Raw genomic sequence first — 7900 nt, forward strand, 5'->3', positions numbered from 1 at the left:
ATGCGGCGTCATCTAGTGGTGAGGCTGCAGATTGCAACCAGCTGAAACTTTTCCCACGTGCCAAGCATGTAGGAGAACTACGGTGGCTGACGTGAAAACACATATGGGTTTATTTGGAGAGAGGACCCGCTCTGTATGTCGATACAAACAACTCATTCTAAGGTAACAAAAACTAAACAATTCTTATTTTCAGGTGATTATACACTCAAGAAAACATAATTATACAAATTATATTCCATTTGAATAGACCCCACAAATGCTACACACTGTTCCTTTAAATCTACAATATTTGATCATATTTCATAAACTGATTTGTATTTAATGTGTAACATTGTAATCTGAAAAGCAACAAATAACTACACTCGTCAAATACCCTCCGAAATGAAACATACATTTATACTCAGATAAAGTACAAGTACACTTGAGTGACAACAAAAGACAACACATGGTCCGTATATTACCACTTTATATACAGGAATACAGCACACACTAAAAGCTACGAGACTATACAACTACACAATCAAGGCTGGGTCACTGAGTGGCAAGCTGTTTGTGGTGAAGTGATTAATAGCAACTTAAGTGGAAAGGCCGCACACCCACACAGGTGTTTCAAGTACTCCGGCTAATTAGACCTCGAGTCAGGTTCAGATTTGCTCAGTTTTTGCCCGAGGGCAAAATCATGACAGACAATCAATTGAAGAAAATATACGACAACTTGAATGTAATAGTAAAGTAGGAGAAGGCCGATTTGGAAGGAGCTTGTTTTACGGTTTCTTGTTTAGTCTGCTGTATTCCCTCTTTTAATTGTTTATCCAATAGATATTCAAACCCGAAAATGTAATCAATATAGAAAACAGTCACTAACAGAAGCACAGATCAGTTTGTTGTATTACTAATCATCTAATTTACAATATTTACCTTAAACATACTAAAGCAGGCATTCATTGAATTTATGTTGTGTGTTGGTGGCCACGTGTCCATGATTTAATATCTACTCAGTGTTTTGTGTGCCGGTATAAAGAACGGCTGGAGATAGGTTGAGAACGCCAACGTGAAAGGACTTTGGCCTCATTTGAGTCCAGGCACACCGATGGACAAGTCAGGAGGGCGAGGTTATGGCTTTGCCCAGGCTGGTTTTATCAGGGGTGGAGTAGTGTTGACCACAGGTGTGGATGTAGTCCTCTGATTCAAGGAACACTTAAAGGAAGCACACTCCCCTTCAATATCGTGTAGCGTCTGTAGATATGGGCGATAGTGACTGGTAGAGTGTTTCACCTTTTTATTTTAAAGGATGTCAAGAAAACGTCCTTCTGAGTGTCGGGAGATCACACTGCGGTCTCCTCATGGGACTATTAAAGACTATTAAAAACCCCGGAGTCAAAAAATCAATCCTGGTTGTGAAAGTTGTAACTGTGGATGAGTTTGTATCCATGGATACAGGAGGATGAGGTTCTCTCCACTGTTTCCATTTGAGACCAGAAACACTCTGCGTGTGTGAGAGACGTGTGGGGGCAGAGTCTGGACGACGGGTCTGGAGAGCTCGGATGTAAAAGTAAAAGTAAACTACTGGAAATATCCTCCAGCTGAAACAAACAGCATTGCTCAATGTTCTTAATCTTTCTTCATCATCAAAGTAAAGATTGCGATAATTACGTCTATAAGTTTAAAGATTTGTGTTGCATCTGTTTGCAGAATAAAAGCAAAGCAATAACGAAATAAAACTGAAAGTGATGGAAACGTTCAGAGAAATTGAATTTTTAACTGTGATTAATTTAATCAAGATAATGTTTTAAAAGATGTTATTCAAAGATGTCAGTTTATTAAATGGGTCATGAAGTTTGAATACATATGGGATGGGTTATGTATTATGTACTGGTCAGTGGCGTTATTACATGAAGAGTCAAAGTCAAGTAACATAATAGCGTCGTTTTAACCAGTTTAACAATAACAACATAACTGTTCTTCAGTTTGCATTTCATTAAGTCAGTAACAGGGACATCTTGTGACATGAGCCGGGTGTCTCACAAGCATGATCAGCTATGTATGAGATGTGTTTCCTCTGAACTCTCTTGGTATGAAATACACAAAATTGCTCAAATATTTGTCTGGGAAGGCTTGACTGTGTGACTTTGTGTAGAGTGTGAAAGAATGAAAAAGCAAACCACATCCAGTGGTCTTCCACTTGAGGAAAACGAGGCTCTTCTCACAGACAAATGAATTCAAGTCTTTGTTCTTAAATGAAGAGAATCTGCTCTCTTCAGGACATACATCACTGTGTTTATTAGAGGTTTTTCCTCCACTTTTCTGTCATGGATTCAGATGAGACTCAAGCTGTAAAGAGGAGCTGCTGACCTCTAGTGGTCTGTCAGTGTTATAGATTATACAGGCTGTCAGTGAGGCCGCACCGCCGCTCTTCTTCAGCACAGGACGGTCAACAGGGCCTTGAGATAAAGAAAGAAACTGTGACAAATCATTCCATTTTTAAAGTAAAAATAATCAGCATTATACAATAAAACATACAGATGGCTACAGGCCTTAAATGAATCTAGTTTATTAAAACCTGACTTATACATTATTTGATTTGTAGATAATTTAATGATCACATTTTGCTATTATAACGAGGTTGCTGTATACGATTATGTCGGGGGTTGAATGTATAGGAGCTAAATATACAACTACCCAGACCCTGTAAAGGTACTGGCACACTGCTATGTTCTTCATTTTAGGATGTATACCTTTTAATAAACTCATTATTATAAACTTACTTGACAATTTGGCAATATTGTTTTTGTTACATTTGTGCCAATAAAGCACATATTGAATTGGATAGAGCAGGTGTTACACAAATATTTTATACAAACACTCACACTAACCCCTAAAATAAACATATTCCAATAATATCATGTGTGTTGTTCCAAAATGGGCCATACGGCATAATGAGCACTTGTATTTTTTTATACTTTAAGTAAAGTTTGACGTTAAAACTTTTGTGCATTTACATACTACTCTATACTACTACATACTTGTAGATGATATGAGTACTACCTCTTCTGTCGCGGTGCATTCAGGTCACAACATGGTCACAAGGTTACGAGATAGAGAAACGTGGTTGACTTCATTTTAGTCGACGCTTAATTAATGTGTAATTATGTTGAAACCTAATATGCTCGCAATTACAGGCTTCTCATGCATGTTGACACGGCACAACACAGGACAACACAGAGCTTCTATTGAGAGGCAGCTCGTGGTTTGTTGGTTTGAGGTGCTGGACAGTTGCCGTACTCAAACTTGTGATCGTGCAAAACAAACACACTTTTGTGTATTTTTCTGCTTAAGCTTTTCTTAAATCAAGACACACCTATTACTGTTTACTCCATCACACAAACACACACACACACACACACACACATTCTTTTGTCACATAGGAGGACATTGAACAACCTTAAATTAATTCCCTTAAGCTTCACTCTGCTTCCTCAACCTGATTAATACAAGTAAGGGATAAAGAAGAGGTGCCACCCATGGGTGCACCCTGCAAAAAGCTCCATCTCTCTATTGCGTGCCCACTCTTCTCTCAACATCCTTTATCTTTCTGACCAGGTTGCTTCACTTTAATAAGTTCTTTCTCTCTCTTCCTTGGCTGACACCTGATCCTGGAGTGTAGAGTTACAACAAACACAGAGACATGCAGGAGGAAGAGACAAAGAGAGAGAGAGAGAGAGGGAGAGGGAGAGGGAGGGAGGTAGTCATGGTTGACTTTACATAAAACAAACAGGTGTGAATTGAGAGAGAAGTATTTGTTCAGTGTCTTGTGTTATTTGCGTGACACACGAGAAGACAGAGCGAGTGAGGGAAGCGGAGTCAGGCGAGGAAATGCTCAATCCAGTGAAGCAGCTTGTTCCAGCTGATTATAAAGTGGTAATCAGGTAAACTACAGTTTGATGCTTGTGTGTTGTATTCGTATGTTTTGAGCGCAGGGTTTGAAAGTGTGTGTGCAGGGTGTCTAAATTTGTAAATTTGTTGAAAATGATTATCCCGATATGTGTTTATTTGTGCATCATTTGTGCAGAGTAAAAATAAGCTTTTGGAACTTTCCCAGTATTAATAGTAAAAGAAAATATATGTTTTTTCCTTTGATACACCGAATACAAAGTAAAAAATAGACTTCACTCAAGTGAACTGGCTAATGGGCAGTGAGGGTGTGGTGGCATTAGCGGAGTTATCTAATGGCATCTTAATGAAGTCAGCTAACTTCGTATGGAGCATGTGAACTGTACTGGTTGCATGTTCACTTCAATAATGAAGTTTGTAAATTTGTAGCATCCCCTGGCTGAATATCTCGTCAGCTGATGTTTCACAAAAGCCTTAAAGGGGACACATCACACTCATTTTCAGGTCCACACTTGTATTTTGGGTTTCAACTTGATCATGTTTGCATACTTTAATGTTTAAAAAAAAACATATTTTTCTTATACCGTCTGTCTGAATATACCTGTTTTTACCCTCTGTCTGAAACGCTCTGTTTTAGCGCCTGTCTCTTTAAGAGCCTCCTCCTGAAAAAAGCCCGGTCTGCTCTGATTGGCTTGCGAGAAAAATATGGTAGTTCTCAGGCTGTGGGTGGAGATACTCAGATGGGGATGGTGTATTATAATGAGCTTGCAAGAGACGAAGAGGAGCCAAATCTGAATGACTTGTTGAATCACATAACGTTTTGTGATCAAGGCAGCCCACAAAATACTGACCAGGCTGTCTTGCATTACAGTTTGTGGGTTGTTAGGCACTCTGGAGAACAACATTCCTGCACACTAGCAGTTTTTCATGAAAATACATGCAAGGACGTTCTCAAGTTTGGTATCCAAACGAGAGAAACATAACTTTATAACCTTCAATTATTATACCAATGTCTCCTTGATCTCGTGTCACAAAGCTCAGACTGATTATGAATTACTATTTTATATTCCATTTGTGAATGATTTAACTCAATCACAATCTCTGAAAGAAAAACAAAAAATGATATAACTTTTTGGCTACAAGCAACATAAAACGTAAAAAAATAAAATTGTGCAATTCACACATGAAATGCAGCTTTAAGCCACTTGCTTCAAGCACGAACACCCACGTTTCTAAAAACCAGGGTAAAGGGTTCTCAGGTCAGGGTATAGAACAATCTGGGCACAGACTTGGCTCGATAGTTGGTGCAGTGGGCAATGTGTTGCTGTCCAGATGGCTGTGTCGTGGTAATTCCCCTCAGAAGGGCTCGCCACTAATCCTCTGGAGAATCTGCGCTGGCTTGATCTCATGCCTGCAGGAGAAAACCGCACGGCCGGCCCTACTGTATAGCTCTCTGGCTGTAGGACACATGCCTTTCTGACAGCCAAGCCTGTTACGCCTATCGACACTGATGGTCAATCTGTTTGGTTGACGGCGAGGGTTTTAAATCAGCTCCGCTCTGAGAGAGACCAGGCGTTCAGCGTGAGGCAAAGAGGCAACTGTTGTGTGCGCTGAGGGGTTTCTGCTGGGGCGACACAGGAGGTGGAGAGACATAGCTGAGAAGAAAGAGAGAGAGAGAGAGAGAGAGAGCAGCAGAGATCTTAGATAAGGCTGATTAGGTCAAGACTTAATCTCAGTGTGGGAACTATTTCTGCAATATGGGACTTTTGATCAGGTACACCTTTCTGACTTTCTCTACTTTTATTTTCCTACATCATAGAGATCTGGAACAGCATGCAGTAGCTCTGTGGTGGCCTTATATGTCTGGCTTTTGTGTCTTCACTGTGACCTTGTTTCTAAATGTTATAGCTTGTGACTGGGCGGTAAAATAAAGTGCAGGACGACCAAGATGATGACGTCAGTGCTCTACAGTTAAATCTGCGTGGTTGTGTGGTCTGTTGATGAAGTGATGCAAGCCTCCAGGCAGCCGGTGTTGATTTGATCATGAAACTGACTGATAAAGGTCAAGCTGTTCTGTTGCGCTTCCTCCTCAGAAGGTTGCAATTCAATTTAAGGACTTGCGAGGCCAAAAGGGTCGATGGCTTCAGGGACAGAGGGAGGAGACCTTAATTCAATCAGCCCTGTGTTATTTGTGTGATTAAATCCACCAGTGTGGGTGTGTTTCCTTTCACCCTCCTAACATGTGGACCTTGTGTCAATAACGTTAGACTGATACCTGGCTGTTTGTTGTCACGCCACAGAGGAGATGTGCTGCGTGTTTGTTTTCTTTGTCTTCATCTCGTGGCTGGTCTGGATGCTCAGACTCACAGGTAGACGGGAGTCAGATGTGTCACTTCATGCCTCATTCTCTTAAGGATGCAGGGATCACGTAACTGCAGCCAAACGGTTTGATCTCTGTAATGTAATTGCGGGAAATTATATCAAAATCCGTCATTCGTTTTTTAATAAAAATGTGAGGTTTACAACTGTAGCAGATGCCGCTCATAAAATAAACATGTAAACGTGTTCAGGGTTCAAATAAACGTCTGATATTCTGTTTTCCTCTGTGTGTGTGTGTGTGTGTGTGTGTGTGCGCTCGCTCCATTGGCCGGCTGTGCTCCTCTGCTGGATCCATGCTGCTCTACTAATGGTGAGTCCACTGAAACACACGCTACCTGCTGCACAATGTGATTCTTTCAGCTTACAATCAAATTGTCCTTTTCTGTTGCCAGTTTTTGTCTCAAAAGATTTTAATGAGTACGTATTATTAGTATTTCACTCACTCTCTCCTATAGTTGTTCGTATTAGTCTATAGATGATGTTTCTATGCGGTTGTTTACTCCACCGCTTTTATAGATGCCAAATCTCCACGCTGCTGTACACTATAAGCCAATTACTCGAGCTAATCTGTGGGGGTTGTTGGTATACAGTAAGAGGTGTGTGTGTGTGTGTGTTTGTTTGTAATGCAATGACAAGTGTGTCCTTTGCGTGTGAGTAAGAATGAGTTCAAAAGAGAAAGAATAAGTGTGAGAAGTAATTAACATAGTCAGGTAATGTGTCCATCGTCAAGTGTGCATTTAAAGAGACAGATAGGTGCTCCAAACTTAAAATGTCTCTGTACTGTGTGACTTACAGAACACCAGACGGTTTCCAAAGGTAGCTTCATCAAGGGGTCACGGCTGACAACCGACCATAAATATTCATGTCACTGCACTGCAGTGTTTATCAAATGCTGGCTTAGCACCACGTTTGGATTAAATTGTTTGTGTTGTATATTAATCGGCAATGTGTCTGGCGTGAGCGGTGAGAGAGGAATTGGAAGTTCTGAACTGGCTGAGAAAATATCGTTAAGTCAAAGCAGACAAAAACGAACAAACAAAGAAAAAACAGATGAGCTTAATCAACCTCTATCAATGCTAAATGCAAGTAAAATATGAATGAAAAAAATTAAAAATAAATTTTAAGATTTTTAGAGAGGAAACATGTCTTGAACAGGAGATCAAAGACACCTGGAAATTCTGTTAAAACATCATTTTGGCTTTATTCTGGCATGAAATCAATTGGAGGACACTGATTTTAAAAACTAAATGAAAAAAAAAAATGTAACCTGCTCTTTAGATCAGCAATTTCCTGTTAAAAGTCCAGACTAAACGTGAGTAAACTAAATAAAACATTAAACTACATCCTCACCATATTGCAGTGATGCCATACCTCCTCTAGGGAGAGCTACCTCACCAACATAGCACTGCCACATCTGCTTCCAACGTCCCTCCAACGTGTATGGACAGCGCGGGCGACCAATCACATCTCAGCATATAATACAGTGTCCCCTCTGAGCCAATGAGCGAGCGCTAAAAGAGGTTTTTAACTGTATGGGGGCGGGTCTTAAGGATGATGGACACGTCTGCTTTTGAGCCCTGGCCAGATTTCCCGTGTGTGGACTGTAGTGGGAGATTTTTTTTGGGAGGTT

This window comes from Pholis gunnellus (genome assembly GCF_910591455.1).
Source record: "Pholis gunnellus genome assembly, chromosome: 19".
Classification (NCBI taxonomy): Eukaryota; Metazoa; Chordata; class Actinopteri; order Perciformes; family Pholidae; genus Pholis; species Pholis gunnellus.